Here is a 2742-nt window from a genome sequence, read left to right as displayed (position 1 = left end):
GCATTTCGGACTTGCTTGACGTGTCATTGTTATTACAGAGTGGGTGTAAGTCTGATTTGCCTCCATTCAGGTACACGCGGTCAATATCTATACGAAAATCCTTTCTCATAAGGTGAAGCCCGTCAACTTACCATAGTACAGGCTTTAATAAGTATCGTGTGCCACGCGATCCCGCGTTACAACACCAATTGGGTGAAATATTTGCGATACTTGATATCTATATCTGTTTCCGAGATCCAGAGTTTCATGGTCACTCCACTTGTACACGGAAAATACGCAGGTAAATATCCGTTGGGGTAAAAACGTACTTTATAAAGCTACGTAGCACTCTGCTGCAAAGTGCCTCCGTTATCATCAAAATGGTTCTGCGAGCCCCATGCTGTGATACTATTGGCACATGCAGTACTGTTGTGCACATAAAATACGGTCTCAGTTGCAAAATTAGTCAGGGTGGTAACCCACTGGTGAGCGAGGCGCCTACTGACACGTCTTCGGAGTCGAGACTCTTTGGCTGGAGTGGAATTGTGTCGAGTGATAAGTCCGGCTTCGAACTGAGCCACGATGACCAGCGAACACGTGTCTCGAGACGTTCCGGACATCAGTGGTATATGAACATGACTGTCGCCCGCCATACCGCCCGAAAGCTAAGAGTGATGGTGCGGGATGTTCCATTCCCATAAGTCCTTCTTTATGCAAGAAGTCACAAAAATTCGAGGTAGTCTGTCACAGTGTTTTATTGAAGATATCCAAACTTCTGCTGGCTCGATTAGATGCCACCTTGCTGTAGGACAGGAGACGATACTAAAATTACGATCAAACAAAATGAAAATCTAAACTAGAATAGCTCCAATTCCTAGAGAGAGAGAGCGAAGAATCTTTAACTGAATCGAATTAAGAAACTGAGAGCTGATCGCTATGAGCTGCTAATTACACACAAGCAGGGGCCGAACGAGATGACTTATCATTTTACAATCAATGTGTAAGGTAGCAGTATTTGGCACCTTATGGTTGCAAAGACTAGTTAGATAACGGTTATTATGTTATTTATCAGGCAATTAGTCTATTGACATTAATACAGGGCTATTACAAATGATTGAAGCGATTTCATAAATTCACTGTAGCTCCATTCATTTACATATGGTCACGACACACTACAGATACGTAGAAAAACTCATAAAGTTTTGTTCGGCTGAAGCCGCACTTCAGGTTTCTGTCGCCAGCGCGCTCGAGAGCGCAGTGAGACAAAATGGCGACAGGAGCCGAGAAAGCGTATGTCGTGCTTGAAATGCACTCACATCAGTCAGTCATAACAGTGCAACGACACTTCAGGACGAAGTTCAACAAAGATCCACCAACTGCTAACTCCATTCGGCGATGGTATGCGCAGTTTAAAGCTTCTGGATGCCTCTGTAAGGGGAAATCAACGGGTCGGCCTGCAGTGAGCGAAGAAACGGTTGAACGCGTGCGGGCAAGTTTCACGCGTAGCTCGCGGAAGTCGTTGAATAAAGCAAGCAGGGAGTTATTTCCATCTTTCAACAGGATGGTGCTCCACCGCACTTCCATCATGATGTTCGGCATTTCTTAAACAGGGGATTGGAAAACCGATGGATCGGTCGTGGTGGAGATCATGATCAGCAATTCATGTCATGGCCTCCACGCTCTCCCGACTTAACCCTATGCGATTTCTTTCTGTGGGGTTATGTGAAAGATTCAGTGTTTAAACCTCCTCTACCAAGAAACGTGCCAGAACTGCGAGCTTGCATCAACGATGCTTTCGAACTCATTGATGGGGACATGCTACGCCGAGTGTGGGAGGAACTTGATTATCGGCTTGATGTCTGCCGAATCACTAAAAGGGCACATATCGAACATTTGTGAATGCCTAAAAAAACTTTTTGAGTTTTTGTATGTGTGTGCAAAGCATTGTGAAAATATCTCAAATAATAAAGTTATTGTGGAGCTGTGAAATCGCTTCAATCATTTGTAATAACCCTGTATAGGGAGTACCATACGGCATAAGACGCGTATTAACTTTGAGAAATTCGCATGTTGCATGAAGTTGGGGTTCAGGTGATATTTTCACGGAGTTTGGCTGGAGCGGACGAGCGGCACTGCTCAAAGGCAGGGCAGAGGGGTGCGGAAGTTTACAACTGACCATTACGAGTCGGCATGCGAAAGCCTCCTACTGGGGGAGACGCGCCGCCGGTGCAGGTTGGCAACCATTGCGCGGACAACAGAGGCAGGCCTTCGAGGGACGGCGTCTCGTTGGCGCTGGACGTTACGCCGATGCCAGTATGTGGAGATGAGCTGGCGCCTAAGGCAGCCTTCCCACGAATCTTAACGTTTTCTGGGGGTTTCTAAGAAACGCGGTTAAGTTAGTGCAATGACCCTTTCCCGCGCGAGGGCGAACAGAGAGACACGATTGGTGGGTTCAATTTTGAACGGCGTTTCAGTTTGTTCCAGAACATTCTAGGCGCAGTAAGGCGCAGAATGTTTTAATTGGCTGGAAGAAGCCAGGAAATAATAGTGGGAGTGAACTGTGCTGGTCTAGAGCCACGGGATTGGCCAGCTCGAAAAATAGCCTGGGGGTGCTGATTTTTGCCGAGGGAAGCTTTTGGAGCTGTTATCCTGGAGAAGCGTCTTAGCGGACGTCGTGCTTTCGGCTCTGCTGTAGGAAAGTAAATTCTTTTTAGTGTGCTGTGCAGAGCTTTCAATAAGTCTGCCAGCTGCAACTGAAACTAG

Source organism: Schistocerca americana, chromosome 7, assembly GCF_021461395.2.
Source record: "Schistocerca americana isolate TAMUIC-IGC-003095 chromosome 7, iqSchAmer2.1, whole genome shotgun sequence".
Taxonomy (NCBI): domain Eukaryota; kingdom Metazoa; phylum Arthropoda; class Insecta; order Orthoptera; family Acrididae; genus Schistocerca; species Schistocerca americana.
Note: the sequence above shows the minus strand (reverse complement) of the source record.